This window comes from Oenanthe melanoleuca, chromosome 14 (genome assembly GCF_029582105.1).
Source record: "Oenanthe melanoleuca isolate GR-GAL-2019-014 chromosome 14, OMel1.0, whole genome shotgun sequence".
NCBI classification, from domain to species: Eukaryota; Metazoa; Chordata; class Aves; order Passeriformes; family Muscicapidae; genus Oenanthe; species Oenanthe melanoleuca.
Genome location: NC_079348.1, coordinates 3,907,041 through 3,925,956, shown reverse-complemented (window position 1 = coordinate 3,925,956; position 18,916 = coordinate 3,907,041). Strand labels below are relative to the sequence as shown.

The 18,916-nt window shown below is 39.7% G+C and overlaps 2 protein-coding genes across 4 annotated transcripts in view; one reads left to right on the top strand and one right to left on the bottom strand.

The window, feature by feature from the left end:
• The window catches only part of C14H7orf50 (chromosome 14 C7orf50 homolog), a 118,762-nt gene that overhangs the window by 57,219 nt on the left and 42,627 nt on the right, over nucleotides 1-18,916 (top strand). The window lies entirely within an intron of this gene.
• The window catches only part of GPR146 (G protein-coupled receptor 146), a 45,421-nt gene that overhangs the window by 14,095 nt on the left and 12,410 nt on the right, over nucleotides 1-18,916 (bottom strand). The window contains exon 2 of one of the 3 annotated variants that reach the window (XM_056502935.1): nucleotides 9,855-9,896. The exons of 1 other annotated variant lie outside the window; for it this stretch is intronic. The gene's annotated coding sequence lies outside the window, so the exon portion shown is untranslated. Of the gene's footprint in view, nucleotides 1-587; nucleotides 753-9,854; nucleotides 9,897-18,916 lie in introns of those variants that run through there. One more of the 3 variants, XM_056502938.1, reaches the window with a different exon arrangement.

Here is an 18,916-nt window from a genome sequence, read left to right as displayed (position 1 = left end):
TTGCAACTTAATTGTGATTAATTAGTTAATTAATTACTGCTGTATCTATCTGCTTTGCAGTAGTATTTCACAGTATGGTTTGCTGCATATTTATTACTATCCTATGAATAAAAGATTCGTAAGGATCTCACTTAAACTGAGAACTTTTTTTACTCTCTTAAAGACTAATTGGATTAACTTTTGATCAATTCCTCTGCTCTACTTCTCTTCTGTAATACTTCTACATTTAATATACAGAAACAAAGAGATCTTGTATATTCAGAGCAATAAATAATAATAATAAATAAAAAGCCCATAGTTATTACCTAAAGAAATATGAGAAATCTAGCCTAATATGCATGAAAATCAATATGCACGAGGAAAGCTGCTGTAACTTTGTTTTGGCCAACAGATAAAGTGGGAGTGTGACAAATTCAAACAGTGATGTTTTCCCTAAAAAACTGTTATCTAAAAGCAAACATTTTTTTCTTATGATGACACTGTTAATTTTTACTGATCCAAGGCTTAGATGCATTGATGTAAATTCTTTCCAGGCTCTTAAAAACCAAGAAATCGAAATCTAACAGGAGAACCGCTTAAAATCTCACCTGGGAGGCACTGCCTGGCTGTCCCTTGATGGCTGGCAGAAGCATTTTGCCCATCAAGCCCGAGGTGGGTGAGCTGAGCAGAGGCTGCAGTGTCTCATTTCTGAGCAGGGTGAGCAGTGGCAGCGCCGCTGTGGCCGCAGTGCCCTCGGCGTGGCACTGGCACTGTGGCTGCAGTGACTGTCCTGCTCCTAATCCCCTAAGCTGCAGCCAGGGCCTGATGCTGCCCTGGGCACGGTGCTGTGGACCCTGCCCCTGGTTGTGAAAGGGTTTGGAGAGGTCTTTTTTTGGAAAGGACAGGCTGGGGTTCGGGGAGCAGCTCAGCCTTTGGTGTCGTTTCGTAACGGGAGACAAACAGCGGCTGCATCACACCCAGAGAGCTTTGGTACAGCAGGGAAGTGTGACCATCACAGCAGCTATTCACTGCCAGAGTCATGGACCCGCAGCAGAATGAGCCAAGCTGACAGAAATACTGTGTTAGTGAGATGTGGTTTAACTCAGAGCTGCTCATCACAGCTGTGCATGTCATATCCCCCCTCGGAAACACAATGCTGCTCAGCAAAACCTGCAACACACACTTGGCCTCTGCAGACTTTAGACAGTAACCAACATTAGACCTGAAAAAGGGCCAATGTAAACCTCAGAATTCTTTTAAGAATTCTTTTAAGCATTCAGAAGAAACATTTTACTTGGGGAGGAAAAAATCATGTAAGGAAAATGGTGCTGCTCTATCATCTGGCTTTAATGAGGTGGTAGGTAAATGTAAATTCTTTGCATTTGAATAAAAAGCCTGTAACATCATTATTCCATCTATTTAGCTTGAATACAAATAGTCTTTAAATAATTTGCCTTTTTAAACTGTGATGAGGAAATAATTTACGTGTTTTTCTTCCTCCCTGAAGCAGTAAAGTTTAATATATGTTTTTACTTATCAACCATAAAGGAGTTGACCCATAAAATGAATGAAGAATTTGTTTTTCATCTTAGCATGTGTATCTTCTTTGGTGTATGTAATATAAATGTGTTTTATTATTTTATACCATTAGTTGCTTATTTTTAGTTTTGCAATTTCTTAGAAGCTAAAACTTCTAGACAGGACTGAGATAGGCTCCAAGGTTAACACCTGAGAACTTTCTGAGTGTTGGTGATTTCTGAGTGATTTATGATCTAAGTATTTGCTTAGTTCAGTTATTTTTTGTTCCCTTTGGCTAAGTTTCTGATGTTTATATTAAAGCTAAAACCCCCCAAGTCTCTATTTACAATGTCTATCACACAGCAGCTCTGCTTGTAGGTCCCTTGTAAGTATTTTCCATTAAATTTTCTATTGTTGGAGATCGGTCAAATTATTAAATAAACAAGCACTTCTTTAATCTCTGAAGTAATATTTCTTTGAGGAGACAGTGTGGGGCAGCCCAGGATTATGACTTTTCCTTTTTTTATAGTTTGTAATATTTTATACTTATCACTCATTTGGTTAAGCCGTTATGTATGGTTTGTATTTTGAAACACAGAGAGGAAAACCCAAACTGTTGTTGATTTATATTTCATAATACCAGTGACAGTTAGGCATGGAATTGAAGGGGAAGTGTGCTTTCCTTTTGAAATTCAGACCTCATAAACTTTAGTATATCAGCTTTTTGCAGGAATAACATGCAGAGATTGGGAGATGGAATAGCACTCCTCTGTCTCCAGGGAGAGCAGGAGGTAATAATGTGGCTCCTTCCAGTCTGTGCTCTCTTGGTTTTATAGAGGCAACTGCTTGCTCTTATAGGCCCCACCAGTCCATCACTTCTTTCAGGCTGCAGTGCCCACAACCTAATACTTTTCCTGTTTTCCTGGTTGGTTTTGTTCAGCAGACTTTCCACAAGGTTTGTTTGAGTGCAGAGATATGGAATCCCTGACATGATTATGCTGTGTAACTACTTGTAGTAACAATTGGTAGCTGATCAAGGAGTTACTGAGGAACTTGTGGGGCAGAGGAGATTGTTGTGCTTTAACCATAAAGGTCCACTTTTCAACAATATCCATATTTAATAGAACTTTAGAAGTTTAAGATGCACTTCTACTTATCAACCATAAAGGAGATTAACCCTAAAATGAATGAAGAATCCATGGATGTGGGATAGATTTTTCTGAGTTCTGAGACTTGGTCCTGGCCACGAGGGGACTGAGGGAAATGTTGAGGTTTACTTTAATGACTTATTTTTTAACTCTGCCTCATTGCAAAGTCAGCAAGGACAAACCTCAGTGAAGGTGGAGCCTCTTCTGTGACCTGCCAGGAAAATTAGCTCACCTAAAACACCTTTAAGATATTTTTGCTGTACCCATGGTAAAGGTTCAGCTGGACAGGTGTCTGGTATGGGACACAGAGAACATCATGCAGTTTTTATTTGTCACCACTAAGCAGCAGGGATCACAGAAGCCTTGGAGGTCTCCTCACAAGATTAATTTTTAGATTGAAAATTGGCTTGATTCATACACTGTCCATCTCAACCCAAATATGTCTGTCATGGCTGATGGTGCTGTAAAGTTAATGCACAGCCCTGAAGTTCATAATTACAGGTAACTTTGTTAATATGAAAGTGGGATGTGAACAGTGCAGGTTTTTGTTTACAGAATAATCTGTAGTGGTTGAAATGTTTAAATCACCATATGTTTAAAGTGCTGATGTCCCTAACATGCTGCTACATCTAATTGATAGATAATTATAGTAATAGTTTTTACTTACAGAAGCCAAATAGGACCAAAACAAAGTTCTGTTCAATTTTGTTTGACATTAAAATGATTTTTAGAAGTTCACCTTTCAGGAGTGCTCTGTGCAGTAACTTAGGCAGAGTCAGTGATTCAGGTGGAATAAACTAATCACAAGGTTAAAGTGAAAGTATTATTCAGGACTGTGGCTGGCAGAGTATTATTTTTATGAGCTGAAGTGGTTTCATTGAAACATCACTACAATATTAGTGAATTAGTGGGTGTGTTGCAGCCCTTCATATCCACGTGCAGAGTATCTATAAAGAGTGGTTATCCATAGCAAGGATTATCACAAATATTCCTCAGTGTACTTTTATCTTAAGCTGGTACCTTCAGAGGAATGCAAGTTCATGACAGAGAAACTCAGGGCAAAGATCTCCTGGTTCATTGCACAGAATGAAGCCAATCCCCACTAACATTCCTTCTCATTTTCAGTATTACTGTTTTAAGTGTAAAGCAAGGTGTAGTATTAATGGGATTCATTCAAGACTGTTTATTTCTGTTCATCTTAGTGTGAATATTCAGCAAGTTCATATTTGGTCATAACAAGTCTGAAAATGATTTGGTAATTACATAAAAAATGAAACTGGATGTGCAAATCAGCTGAGGTTAGCAAGACTTATTTGCAAATTTTAGATTAGTTGCTTTAGCATTGCCTTTTATATGGGTACAGCTTTGAGTCCCTTTCATTTTTCATCTGCTACAGTATTTCAGGTTGCAAGAACTTTGATGGAGAACTTTAAAAAGGCGACCACAATTGTACCAGTGCTGCAACCCCATTAATCACACATTCATTCCTCAGATGCAGCGTCTCAGGTTTGAGGAATTCACCCAGCTCTCCCTGAGGCTGTTCCAGGTGAGCTCTGGTGAGGCTGGCTGTGGAAGCTGCATGTGCCACAGCCCTGGCACAGCCTCTGTCCTGTAAAAAACCTGATAGTTGCCTGTCAGTAGGAGTGGTAATAACGGTCAAGGCAGGAGTATTTGTCTTTTCTAGTCAGCAGGTTTTTTTGAGTTCCTTTATATTTGACCCTGATTGGTGTGGCCAAACTGCTGAAATTCCATTAGGTCATTGCTTGTGAGGATGTATTTGAGACGTTTTTTGGTGTGTCTGTGTGCATCTTTTGTCTCTGCATACTTTGGCTAATTTTGTTAGCTACTGTTTGAAAATGTCATTAGACATCAGATCAGTTTATTTAGCTATTGTGGGCTAATCCAAACATACAGGATATAATACACAGCTCCTGACCTTTTCCTGTTGCCAGGCTTTCAGCAGCTCTTTCCTTTGCAGACCTCAGGTGGTGGGGAGGCAGGAAGGGCTTTAACCCTCTGGGTTATTTTTGAAGCTTACTACACAGGAGGAGCAGGAGAAAGCACAAGCAAAGGAAAAAGTCCAGGGTATTACTGTCTTCCTTAATAAATGCTTGGTTGCAGTCTCCCCAACCTTCAACCCTTTAAAAAAGTTGTAAAGCACCAAGTTTGCAAGCCCCAGACTGTGCTAGTGAGTGGGATTTCACAGCCAGCTGACCATGAAGTGCTACCAGCTTCTAAAATCTGCTTGACTGCACATTACTTCCTGAAGCCTTCCAGATTTTGGAGAAAATTGTTGCACAAAAATCTTTGGAGTTCCATGATTGTACATTTCTTCTAAAGGTTATGGAGAATGGAACTGGAGTTAAAGCATCATTTCCTCTAGCTGTCCATTTTACTATTGCCACTTTTGATCTATGCTCATGTGAAAAAACAATTTATTAATAAATCTCTACCCCAAGAGATATTTTGATAGCATAAATCTATTGTAATTATTGTTCATAGCAAATTTTAAAAGGAGGAAAAAAAAACAGAGGAAGAATACAATGAAAATATTGACCTTAATGAATGAAAATTGGACTGTTTGTACTGTGAGAAAATGAGATAATTATGGCTATAAAATCCCATGCTCAAAGAATGAAAATAAACAACATACACAGTGTGTGGAAATGGGAGTGAGCCATTATGGTAAGACATTTACTGAAATTTCTTCTCCACAGTAATTCTTAATAATGTGGGATTTTTTTTTTTTTAAATTTATTTAAGAACTAAAATCATCCTGGAGAATGTTCCTGGAGTTAGACAGCAGTGCAAGAGACTGGTTTACAAACATTTCATACCAGGAAAATATTTGGAAACAGTAGTTTGGCCACTACAATTACAAGCAGCAATAGATGCAATTTTTGTTGCATTAGAGCCATTTGGCAGGCTAGTGGTTCATTTATCTGTTACCAAAGATTTCCTAGCCAGGAAATCTACTTAGCCTAAAATATGGAATTTTTGCAAGTCTTCTTTTGATGGGAAAAAAGTGATTTAAAATAGCATGTCAAAACAAAGGGTTAAATCATCAGTTAAATACAGCACAGTAGCACTGCAAAGTTTGACTCTGCTTCTGGATTTTAGAATGAATTTTCCTTCAAGCAGTAGCTAAATGGTTTCCTTAGATTGTTCGTGTGTTGCACAAACCAGATCAGATCAGATCAGTCTTAAAGTTCATAATTTTCCCCAGAGTGTCTGAAATCCTACTACAAAGAGTCTTTTCGTGTTAAGAGTCTGACACCAAGTAGAAATAAAAGGCTGAAATAGTAACACCACTAACTTGGTTTAATTAGTTGTATGTTTCTGTACTTAAGCTTGAAGGGTGGAAAGTATTGCTTTAAAAGCTACCTACAAAACTGGTGAATGAGCAGCCACTCAGGGTGCCACTTCAAAGAGAAACACCCAAAAGAGCAACAGAGGGGAAGCTGCCTTTGAATTCTCTCAGTTCCTGCTGGCAGCCCAGGGCTTGCAAAGGAAAACAACCCAGAAATGGTTATTTTCTTTTGTGTTAGTTACATAACCAGCTCCCAGCAAGTAAAGCTGGAGGTGGAGCAGCCATACAAAGACCCACTTTGTAACCTGTGCCTGCCATAGCTGCACAAAAGAATCTCACCTGAATTTAGGCATTTTTCCTTCCTGGCTAAGGGAGATTCCTTACACTGTCTGCAGCCAGCTTGATAAAATTCAGGAGCTCTTGGTCACACTGGTTACACCAAGAAAAATATTTCTTGGTTGCACTGGTGGATATTTAGTAATTTGAGCCTTTGTGGTTACTCCAGGTTTGTACCATATTGCTGAAGCAGTCAAACAAATCTTGGTTCCTACCATTTTTTATTTTCAGATTTCTCTGTATGCAGTATTGTAATAAGTAAGTAAGGGAAGGTAACTGCAAAAGGCAAAGCTGGTTTATATGAGAGTGCTCAGTCTTCCCTTTGGGATCAATTGAAGCTCCAAAAATTGTTAATTGTTAAATTCATGTTCCCCATCCTGTGCCACCTTTAAACTTTGCTGTGGGTTTCATAAAGCAGCATTTGGGCTGTAGGCTGGAACTTCAGTGCTGCAGATGCCAGCCTGGCTGCTCAGCAGCCTTTGTTCTGCTCTTTGTTCTGCTCTCTGTCCCTGCATCCCTGACTGTCAGCTGGTGGATGCCTGGCTCTGCCTCCCTCACTTTTTCCTTCCCACAGCTCTGTAATGGCGTGCTCTTGGCTTTGGGACTTCAGCTGGTGATTTACTAGTTATAAAATGCCAGGATTACAGGTGTGCTCCTTTACTGTCCTCAGGTGTCACGCTGCTGCCAAGATGTCGTGGTGCCCTCATTTTTAAAGGGTGATTAGGAGACCAGACTGAGAGCAGCTCTAACTGATGAAAGGATCGAGAGAATTTACACATTTGGCAGTTCTAACCATTTTTTACACTTACTTTATGGACCTGGAAAGGAGGAACTTGCAATAAATATGAAATTCTAAAATGTCACCTGTGCCCAACTTCTACAAACTTTATTGTCATTACCTCTGTAAGAATTAAAAGTCAGTTCATGTACTCCAGAGCAGCAAATATTGTCAGACAATGTGTAATGGAAATTTCTGAGAGCCAATATTTAACATCTTGAAATGAGAAGCATCCAGGATAACTTCTGAAATCACTTGAATTCACTATATATTACTACAAAATATGAAGGTAAATATTAAGGCATTTTCATCAGATGGCTTTAAATTAATCTTTGGATTTCCTTTAAAAGGAGAAATGAAGAATCTCTGAGTAATGGAGAAGCAGGGTGTCCCTCATATTGCTCTCACTCTGAAGTATGATGTAGAGAAAAATTACTTGGAAGTAGTTCCATTTCCATGTTTAAACTCTTGTTACTTGAGTCCAGAACACTTTTAAATTTTCTGGTTTAGGCCTTGATGCTGCAAATTAACTTTGGGTAGTTAGATGCCTAAACAGAGGCACAGCAAAACCCCAGTGAAATTAAAACATCTTGTGTGGCCTGGGGCTCTGTCTCATGGGGCTGTTTGCTGGGGGTTGTTTATTTTTTAAGTGCTCTAAAATGTTTCCCAAGGAAGTATGTGACGTTCCATAAATGACAGATCAGTAGTAGCAAACTTCAAACCCTCTTAAAAAGTAGCTTTTCTTGTCTTTGTTTAGGAAAGTCTCTTTGATTCTGCTTGTATTTAAAGTTCTGCTGGGTAACTGTGCAACATACATCATCTTAAACCAAATTCAGAGGGTTCCATGAACTGACACCTGCTGAAGTCTTTAATTAAAAATGATTTAATCTCTCACAATCTCTGTGTACATAAGCAGAAAGTATCTGTGTTTCATGTGTACTTTGAACTGCCATTCATTTGGAAATCAAAGATTTGTAAATGATACACAGTATGCCAGACATGATGATGTTTGACTGGAATCTCTTCTTGTTGGCATTGCCTCGTTTTCCTGGTGCTGTCAGCCCCCAGGAATACATTCTTATTAAAAATTACAGAGAGAGGGAAACATATAGATGGAAGACTCTCTTAAAAAGTGTGTGTATCAACTACATTAAAAATATATTTAGAGAAGGCAAGCACATACAGTGGGACCTGTAGTGGAGAATTTCCAATGGGATCAGACTTTTCAAACTAAGTATCTTGAAGGTGAATATGTTGGAGAGCCCTTTCTACACCAACTCTAGGTATTAGGGTAACAGATTTTTTTTTTCTTTTAACAATAGCCTCTAAAAGAGTCATTGCCTATGGAGCTGCATACATGTAATGGGTTTGTGACTGGCCTTTAGTGAAGAATTCAAACTTAAAAGCTTGTCTTGCTGTAGCTGATATTTTATTCAATATATCCTTTCTGGCTTTATACACAGTCTCTAAGATTAGTGTGGTTGAGTATATTGAAAGTAATAAAAAACAGACACAGAAAAATTGTTGCATGTTTAAAGAAAAAAATAATAAAATGAAAGAGGAAGTGCATCATTTATTATAACACCATGTAGACTAATGAAAAACATACTGCAGGCTGGAAATTTGTTAAGAGCTGAATTCAAAAAGTTTCCACTCCCAAAAAATGCCTTGGGGCCTCCAGCTGTAAGCCTGTGGCTAAAGAGGCCCTATGGTAAACTGACATAAAAAATAAGTACTCCATAAACAGTCAGCTCCTGTTTCACAATAGTTGGAAAGATATTTTTAAAAAGTATTACTGTGGATGCTGACTGTACTTTATCAAAGTAAAGGGAGGCAGTGCATTTATGACTAGAATGTTAAATTGGGAGTTGGACATTGGGCACCAAAATGTTTATTGGACACAGGAGAATATGAAAAAAATGAGGTGACCTGCTGAGAGTAACAGAACAGCAGCTGGTACTGGCAGAGCTGGAATTAATATTAAATAATTCCTGGCTTCTCATCCTTTGCTCATTAGAGTGGGCTGTACAGGTCCCCTGTTCCTCACCCCTTGTACCCAAGCATGTTCTTTTCTTGTGTGCAAATTCCCCCTCAGAGTGCTGCTGGTGTTTGCACCATCAGTGCTCACATGAATGGAATGATGAAGTTGTGGAAGATGAAGTTTTGTGTCTGTCCTTTAAATCTAAACAGATTAAGTTTGGATTAGAAGTCTTTCCTAAAGGTGTGACTCTTCCCTGCTGAGCCAGCAAGGGCTTGGCTTTGGCTTTGCCTTTCCCCTCTTTCCTGACCAGCCCTTGTTGATGACACTCATTCCCGTGGGCTTGGCTTCCAAGGCAAGCTGAGCTGTCAGGATGCTCTCCCAGGAGGGCACTGCAGCCTCCCTTCCTTCTTCACATGGCTTGGGAAGCAGTGTGCACAAGTCATGCCTGTTACTCCTTCTGATGTGCCTCCAGAGGTTTCCCTGCCTGGCAGAGAGCCCTGGAGTGCCTCAAGGATGATGGGACACTTGCACAGAGCCCAGATTTCACAAAGATGTAGTGAATTGAATGTAACTTCATGAGACTGTTCAGGTGCCTGGTTTGTGATCTGTGAGAAGGACAACCTGAGAGTTACCGTCATTTATCTTAGCTGTGTCTTCAGTCAGCACTTAGTAATCCAGTACCTTTTTACAGAAATAAATACCAGGTCTAGAAGTCCCAGTTTTGCTAAATATTTTCACAGTTTTACACTGATGAAATAAGCATGCACAATAATAATCACACTGTATTGCTACAGCTCTACTTACATGAGGTGCAGCCCAGGGGAATGTCAGTCTGAGATGGAGCCACTGGGAGGAGAAAAGGGAAAAAAAAATGAAATAGTTACTTCTAAGTGATTGAAAGAAATAAAAACAAAATTTAATCTAATCTGGTAAATATAGGTCACTTTCATATTTTTTTTGTCCTGCATCTCCCTATACATCTCTGTGTAGCATTTACAATACCCAGTGTTTTGATCCAGTGACTAGGGGAAAAAAAAAATCTGTAAAATAATCGTTGATGGTGTTTGATGTTGTAATGCCTCACAGTGGGGCTGATGGTTTTATTTACACTTGTGAGGTGAACTGAAGATCTTGAATAAAATCTGTAGATTGATCTAAAAATAGAACCATAACTTCCTTCTCCTTATTAAAAATGTCATGTTTGGTGGGTTAAAACTGACATGTAACAGTCCTGATATGAAATATTTGTCCTGTAATATGAAACCACGATAAATGTCACTTTGGTTTGTTACTGTAAAAAGTGGTGGGTTTGACACACAGTGTCACATCAATTCACTTTACTGAGTATGTGTTTGCTCCTTTGCATGCTGTGGGGAAAAATATAGACAATTTTATTTTATTACATTATAAGAAGTGCAATATATCTGTCCACTCAGAATTTGTGACCACTATTTCAGTATGCAACTGCAACTTATCTAAAGGAGAAAAAAAAAAGTAAAGCACTAATTTCTATATGTATTGCAGCAGGAAAAAAATATAAACAGGCATACGTAAGGAATTAAAGAGGTTTGAGCTGAGATTAATGATTGAATAGTAATATTTGTAGAGAAAAGTAAACTTTAATTAGAGTAGATGAATTTTCCCCTAAAAAGAAAGATTAACTTGTTCAAGGGTACTTAATTATGACTGAATTTTGAGGTAAGTAGAATACTTTATCTGGGAAAAAAATGTTTTAAGATGGCTGCCTGTGCCACTTCATTTTATTTGTATTAAAGTTTTATTGAGAGATGCAGCTCTGGTCTGTAAAAGATCTAATCTCATTCTGATGCACTTTTTGTCTACTGTTAGCACCAGTTATGGTTGTTTATTACCACATTTTCCAGTCAGGGCTCCCCTGCTCTCCTTGGCCTCTCTCTGCCCTCTCTTTGACATCTTGTGGTTGGCATTTAAGGGCTCAAGAAAAATAAACAGTGCAGCCAGTATTTTGCTTGCAATTTTAGCTTCATAGTTGGATGGAGAATAGTAAATAGAAGGACAAACTGTTACTATTTTTATGTGGTCTTGATCTTAAGAGGAAAGGATTTCCATGGCTAACGTGTCTCTGTGATGTGCCACACACGTGGAAATGCCCAACACCAGCTCTGGTGGTGGCTGTAAAACCCTGCACTAGTGGCTGGCTCATCACAGTCTCTGGCTGGCCTCACTTCTCAAGAACAAAAACAAATCTGCCACAAATCCATGCAAAGAAGGAGCAGCTGTTCTGTTCATACTTCCATACAAATTTAAGTTACATTCAGGGATGCAGTGGGACAGCTACCCCTGCTTTAGAGCAGAAACTGACTGTGGAGAGCTTCTCCTGGTGCCTCTCTCTGCTGAAGTCCCACCTGGGCACAGCTGTGACACATCTGGAGCTCTGGGAGCTCCAGCTGTGTGAGGCCAGGCTGCAGGAGATGGCTCCCCCTGAGCAATGCAGTCCTTGAGTGCTGCAGTTGTGTCCTGTGGGTATGGGTATCACTAGAATTAGACATGGGAATTGCAGAATTCAGCTGGCAAAGTTGCACAAGTCTCTTTATATGCAAAGCAAGGTGCATTACTGAGATCTGCATTGCAAGGACCACTGCTGTGTGCTCATGGAGCTCTTAGGGCTGGGCTGAGAAAAGTTCTGTGGCCACCCAGCAGTCTCCAAATGGAAGCTTTGCTCCTGCTGACCTGCTGCAGCTTCCCAAGGATAAGGTGTGACTCACTGCTTTCCTCCTTAGTTACTCAGTAGCCCTTTTGCATTGATTTTCCTTGCTGTTCAAGTACAATTTCTTTTATGTAGTAAATAATGTTTCAGGATTGATTAAATCACAACATGAATCATAATGGAAGTTACACACACAGCTCTTCACATCTGTAAGTGTGTGGAGGTGAATAACAAGTTCTGTAGTGACAGCCTTAAAGTGGCTTTGCAGTTTTGCTGGGAGCTGAAACTCACTGGTTTTTGTTTTAATATAGCCAACTTGAGTGGAATAAAATGCTGGTTAATCAGTTTGAAATGAAGTTGTGGCATGGGCAGAATGAGCGCAGTTATTTCTAGATAGCTGAAAGAATGGAGTATGATTTCAAAGGTCATGTGTAATTATACTTTTATTCATGAGACTTGTGTTTTATATTCTGACAAATATAATTCATGTGTCTTGTTAATCAGACAGAATTCTGAATCAGAACACAAAATTTTGCAGTGCTCTAGTTAAGAAAAATGAAAGTGATAAGGAGTAGCAGCTCTGTAGCTAATGAAGGAGTTAATTTCAACGTGTGTTTAAGGCCATTAAGTGCTACAAAGCAAGAAGTGCTGCTTTGCCAGCACAAGCCAAAGGAAGGCAGTTAAGTACCACTCCCTTCCCCAGCCAGCATCGCTGGGAATACTGGAGAGCTCCGGCTGGAGTTCCGGCAGCAGCTTGCACAAGAAATGTGCAAGAAGATACAAATCACTGCTGCACGTTGAGTTTAGCAAGGAAAATCTTTTGTACTCTGCATGTGGACGTGAATTTTTCTCCGTGCAAATGTTTTTATCCTTTCAGATTAGACTAAGTTTTACAAAGTTACAGAGCCAAGAGCTCAGGTGTTTTTTCTGTGTGTTGGGACTCTCCAGAGGCTGGGATCTGTAGCCCATCCAGGACATCATTGTTCACACTGTTTTGTTTTTTTTAAGAAGTCTGAAGAATTTTCCTTGTGTGGTTTCACAACCCCATTTTTTTCCCCAAACAGCAGGAGTCCTATCACTAGATCAAAATTGGAATTCACTGCTTCCAACAACTGTCTAATGGATCCACATGTTTACACAGCATGACACTGGCATCCAGATAGTGTCATGAAAGTCATCAACCAGTACTACTGTTTCATGCTTCCTCCCTGCTTAAAAAAAAAAAAAAATTAAAAAAAAAATTAAAAAAAAAAAGCTACAGGCACTTTTTTTCCTGGTACTCAGAGGTTCAGTGAATGGTCCCTCTGCTTCAGCCACCAGTACTCTCTCACAAAATTTTTGGAAAAGACTTTTTCCATCTGCTCTGACTGAAAATGCAAACTCTCAGGTATTTGATCAGTACTTATTGTTCAATAAATAGATCTTAAAATCCTAGAATCCCAGAACTGCCTGGGTTTTAAGAGACCTTAAAGATCATCTGCTTCAGCCCCACTGCTGTGGCCACACCAGACCAGGTTGCTCAGATCTCCATCACTCCTGGCCTCACTTCTAGGGATGAATGCTACAAAACAGGAGACTGGAAAATAACATTTCCAGACCAAATCCTTTCTCCTTCCTGAGACTCCCTGCTGAATGAAAGCTTCTCTCTGTGTGGTGCTGTGCCCCTAACTGGCAGCACCCCATCACTGCCTCGATGAAGCTGCAGCTGCTTCTCCCTGCCACTGACGTGTCCCTGTGCTGATGTGAGCATTTGTGTGAATCAAATCACCCAAAGGACCTTTCTGAAAACCAGGGGCAGGCTCAGGCACTTGGCATTTGTGTAGCATGGGAGTATTTGTAATCTACTCGCCCGTGCATTTTGCCAAGTGTTTGATTGCTGTTCCCTGGTATTGGATGTAAATAAATCAGTAGCAATTACTTGGCAACAACCTTCCAGTCATTTGCTCTGAAGAAACTTAGTCCCTGGTAGCATTAAGTGGAGGAAGGGGGGTTTGGCTGGGACACCAGAACCTTTCTTTTTTTTAATGTTCTCATGGGATCTTTCACTTCCACACAAGCAACTGCCTGAACTGGCCAAGTGGTCTTGATTTAATGTTGCTTTATGAACAGGACTTGTCGCAGCTGCAGGATGTCATAACCTCTATTTCCTTAGCTTAGATTTGAAATCTGGAGCCATATGATTCAGATGAACCACAACTGCCCTTGCTTAATTTAACTTGATGTATTTGTTTTGAAAATACCGTTGTTGGCTCCAAGTTTTAGCTGCTAAACAAATTAAGCTGATCTGCACTGGTAAATGGGGAATACTGACCAGCTTGATTAAAAAACTCCCTAAAAGCTGCAAAGAAAGCTCCAATAATCTTGAGCTTATCAGTGCCAATGAAAATATTTCATTAGTGTAAACTTCAAAAAATCAAAACTTGTTTTAAGTACAAAAATTAGAGATTGTCTCTGAGATGGGTGTAGCTCTAATGCAAAAAAATCCCAAATTCTTACAAAAATTATTGTATGTTGTACAGGATTTCAGGGAAGTACAGTGAGCTCACCAGAAACTGTTGCTGCAGACAGGATTCAGAGTACAAGATGATGAGCAGAACTGGGTTGGCTTTGCATTCAGAATTTGATTTTACAAGGCTCCTGTTCTTGTGCAGCTTAGAAACAAGCTTTTGCATTTGAAGTAAAGCCAACTGGATTTGTAAAGATACTTATCTTATTCTCTGGCCCCATTCAAATCACCAGAAAATATTAAAGCTGACAAGCCTAACTTGATATGCTTCTCAATTAATATTTTTATGTTGTAGTACACACAGATTTGCACAAGTGCCAGGTTAGAAGTCACTCAGCTGATTTCCAAGTGGCAGATGCTGCCTTCACTACTGTATGTCTGCTCTCCACAATAGTAAATCTTAATGTCAGAGTTTAGTGTCTCTCTTGTGTTAGAGAAATTTTAATTTAGTCCATTTTATATGAGACTAAACTTTTCAGCTCTAGGTTCACACGTGCAGTGTGTGTCAGCTCCCTGTAACTCCTTGTGATTTTTGGCATTGTGTCTTCTGTTGAAATTTATGTGCTTATCAGTTGAGCAGGATTTTTTGTTGTTTTGTAAATTATTTTTTTAAGAGTAACTCATCTAGAGTAAGCAGGCAGAATAAAAGCTGTGCCACATCCTTTCTAAAGATATTTGATCATGTGCTTTAGATGTGTACAATTTAAAAAAAAAATAGATAAATAGTCTTTGCCATGGCTGTAGTCTATTAAATACAAAAAACCCTAAACTTTCCTCAGCATTTGCAAAACCACTGTTTTATTGAAGAGATTGAGACACAGCAGAAGTGAAAAGTCACCCAGAAGAGTCTGCCTGTGCACCCAGACACTGAAAGTCAGTCTCAATTGCTATTAGGTCCTGTGAGATTTTTCTTATTGCTTGTTATATAAATGAAGATTCATTTACAGGCTCTAATTTGTAGAATTTTTTTTGTATTATTAAGTTTATAAAGATCATAATCCAATCACATTCTTAACTTCCACTTTCTGCAACTGCTTGTTTGTAGTGGTATTTTGTAAATTTTCTTATTTCATTATTCATAGATGCTCAGAGAGACTAAAGAGAAAGTTTGAGATCTGGGATGTTTTCCCAAATGTAGTTTAGAGCTGTTGGTCAGTCAGTGAAGTGCTTATGGAGTCTGAAATAGAAGTAGCCCCAGCAGCACCTGCTGGAACAGCATCTGCAGGATGTTAAGTTTGGCAAATCAACATTTGTATGTTGATAACTGCAGATGGATCAGTGTGAGGGCACCCACAGAGTTGCTTCTAATTGTCAGGTGTGTATTATGGAGTGGGAAAGCAGGGAGGAAATGGTATTCAAATACTGCAAATTACCTTACAATTAACATGCAATTTTACTTGATGGACTCTAGGCAATTCTACCTACTGCCAAACTGTGTGGACTGAGGGAGGCTTCTTTTCCTCCTCCTATTTCCTCTCCCTCCCAGGGTATTGCAACAAACTGGTTCTGAGTTTAGTGTAAGGCAGTGGAGCCATTCTGGATTTAGAAGCTGGTGCTGGTGTCTGGAGGCAGTGCTATGGCCTGGGAACTTGGCTGAATGCCTTAGCAGTGCTTCCATGACCAGCTGGAGCAGTTTCTTGCACTTCACCATCCCTTCTTTATTTGACATGATCACTGAAAATTCTTTATCTAAGATCTAACCCATCCCACATTAGACTGTGCAATGTCCCAGCCTTGTAGGCTGACCTGGCTTTCTTTGTATTCACACACCCAGAGGGCTGACATTTCACAGGTATCTGTGTCAGAGCTGCAGAGCTGATGGCTGAAGAGCACTTTCTGTAACCTGCTGGCACCAGGTGTGACCACCTTTGGCCAGTTGACGTGGGCACCTTCCTGCCAGCAGCTGTGTGGATGTGACAACCTCCAGACACTGGGATAGCTGCAGTGCCTCCAGTGCTGGTACTGCCTGATGGCACCAGCTTCTGTCAGCCAGCCTGCTGCTGGGACACAGAGCTGCCTTCCAGTCTGTCAGTGACAGAGCTTACTGGTTTGCAGGTCTGCTCCTCCTGCCAGAGGTGAAGGACTGCAGAAGGGTGCTCAAGGAGAGGATGGTGAGTGCTGCAGTGCTTGAGCAGGGATGAGCTGCAGGTGGGCTAAAGGTGTTGTTGAGACAGAAAAGAATGGGATCTGGCAACAGGGAGGAAGTGGTGTGGTGGGTTTGCCACATTGCAGTTCTCAGTGGCCCACTGATTTGTTCTGAACTACTCTCGAGCTGTGTCGAGGCATGAAGACAACACACACCCTTACACTTGTGATCTTCAGGATTTGTTGCTGCTCTTTGAAGAGTGAGCTTGATGTTTTAATGTTTTGTTTGGAAACTCAAGCACTTAGATTTGTAATTCTGCCCTTCTAGCCATTTCCCTGATTTGCCTTGCAGAGTAAACATTCTTTTGTTCCGTTTCCCAGACTTCCTTTTCCTTGCCTTTACTGTTGGCTTAATTTTGAGATATCATACTCAAGTCATAGGTGTCTCCTTGGGAGCAAAAAAAAAACTCCAACAGCTAAGGGTTTGAGTGAGCTAACTATTTTCTCTGTTTAGAAGCAGCAGTTTGCTTTCCAGTATTCTGGAAGTCCTCAAACACAGACCCTGCCAAAGGCACCGACTTAAACAGCAGCAGTGCTTAGGAGAACATGCTCAGGTTTTCTGGCAGCTCTTACAAACCACTTAGAATAAACAGGCACATTGCTTGCAGTGGGTGCCCCATAGTTTGCAAAGCACTGCTGAAGGCAAATTTGTGAAGAATTTCTTCTTGTGGTTATAGCTCTCCATTTTAATTTCTTCTACAGTGAGTCCAGTTTCCTCAGGGTTTGATATCTAGGATCTTAATATCAAATCTGGAATTAATACAGCTGTATTTAGAGACTAAAACATTTGCAGGGTTCATAGCAATAATTCACTGTGTGGCACAGTGGGGAACTCAGTGTCTTTTAAACATTCCCCCCCTGTGCATGTACAGATTTTTATAGTTGAATTGAGAATTTATAACATGCTGGCTCTCATATTCCAGGTCTGTTTGTTTCTAAATCTATACACAGAACTTGGACTAGGTCATAAATTTCTGCAGATGAAATGAAGGCTGATTAGAATTTTAATATTAAGGAAGGAAATGGCCTTGGGTAGTGCACTACAGAGCAGAACAGGCCTTCTGTTAATACACAAGAGTATTACTGTTTTCTTGAACTTTGCCTTCCAATCCAATTACTACTTGTGCCTAGAAATCATAACTCTGGTGCCTCCCAGTTGATAATGTTGAATGTTATCCTTGTCCAAGCTTATATAATTTCCAGTAGGAAACACAATCTTGATTATAAAACTGCTAGATAATATAGTCCTAAAATTGAGTTATGGGCAGTAGTACATGGTCTTTATTGATAAACAAAGCAGTCATGATGGTATTTCAAATTGACCCAGTTCTGCTTTGATTTAAATTAAATGAAATCAAGAGTTTTTTCCTTGGGACATGCAATTCCTGTGATGACATATTGTGTAACTCACACTTTGTGATAAGAATGAAGCCAAAGCTTTCAGTGTAAATGATTTTTTTTTTCCCGAATCAAGCAAAATAATGGGAATCTCTGTACTGGCTTTCATTTTAAGCACTTCTGTGATAGCATCATGCTCAGAGTATGAAATGAGCTCACCCAAGGAGTAATTCCAGCCAGGTCCCTTATCAGCATAAGCCATCATAGCTCAGAACGTGTCCTCCTGTGTCCTCCTCCCCTGCCCTCGCTGCTAACTGGATTGGACCAGATGCTGCATAATTCCCTGGATCTGTGTTTACCACCCCTTGGCTGCACACATCCTTGCTGCACATTTACAGCAGAAAATATTATTACTGAAGTGTGGAATCACATTCTGGTATTATTTCATGAAAATTGATTCTGATTCCTCGCTACTTCAGAGTATGTTATTAGCATGGTACAACGAATCATTTTCTCACAAAGGGAATGACAGTTGTATCCTTGTTTAGATGCTGCCTGTGTATTTATAGGATATAAATATATGTAGCCAAATGTGGTGGCTAAACTTGGCTGCTTCTCCTGCTGGTTTCTGTGGTTTTGCTTCATTGTCCACAAAAAGTGACAACATTCTCTTGCATCCATCACCAGGTTTGGTGAGATGTCCATTCAATGCATATTTGTTTATTTGGGCCTTTAAATTGTATAGCAGACTTCTATCATTTATTATCTATCTCTAAGAAGTTTTGTTTATCATTCTCACACCATTAAAACGTCACATTAGTGGCACAGTCTGAAACATATTCATCCCACTCTAAAATCTCAAGGGGTTGTGCACAGGCTGTTATGCAAGTAGGTTTATTTTAGTTTTCTTCCCTTTTTTCTTTAATCACTTGTGTAATGTGTTTGAAATATATATCTGATGTTGATTTCTTTTTGTATTCCATTGGGGGCATTTGATTTTGCAGCTAAAAGGACTGAATACTAAATGTTCTTTTTGCATGGGCACATAAGAGGGTATTCTTGCAATCAGAGAAAGGCATTCCTAGGATTTAAGGCCTGACAAAGTGAAAAAATATAGCAAATCCAAAAACAGAAATGTATTTTTATAATTTGGGGGTTTTATATTTTAAATCAGGGCAGAAAGACCAAACT